Source organism: Phaethon lepturus, unplaced genomic scaffold (assembly GCF_000687285.1).
Source record: "Phaethon lepturus isolate BGI_N335 unplaced genomic scaffold, ASM68728v1 scaffold935, whole genome shotgun sequence".
In the NCBI taxonomy this organism is placed as follows: Eukaryota; Metazoa; Chordata; class Aves; order Phaethontiformes; family Phaethontidae; genus Phaethon; species Phaethon lepturus.
Genome location: NW_010538130.1, coordinates 47270 through 47490, shown reverse-complemented (window position 1 = coordinate 47490; position 221 = coordinate 47270).

Genomic DNA, 221 nt, shown 5'->3' with positions numbered 1-221 from the left:
GAAAGCTTTGTTCGTTGTTTTAGTATTACTTAAAAATGTGCATACTATCTTTGTGATTTAAAAAAAGACTGTTTACACGAAATATTTTGTATCTTAAGATGTGTGTACTGTAAAAAGAAAAAAAAAAGGAAAGGCTGAAAAATGATGTTTTTCTACAGCTGTCAGCAGTGACTACATGTCTATATCATCGTCCACCGACCGTTGTTCCTCAGGGGTCTCCC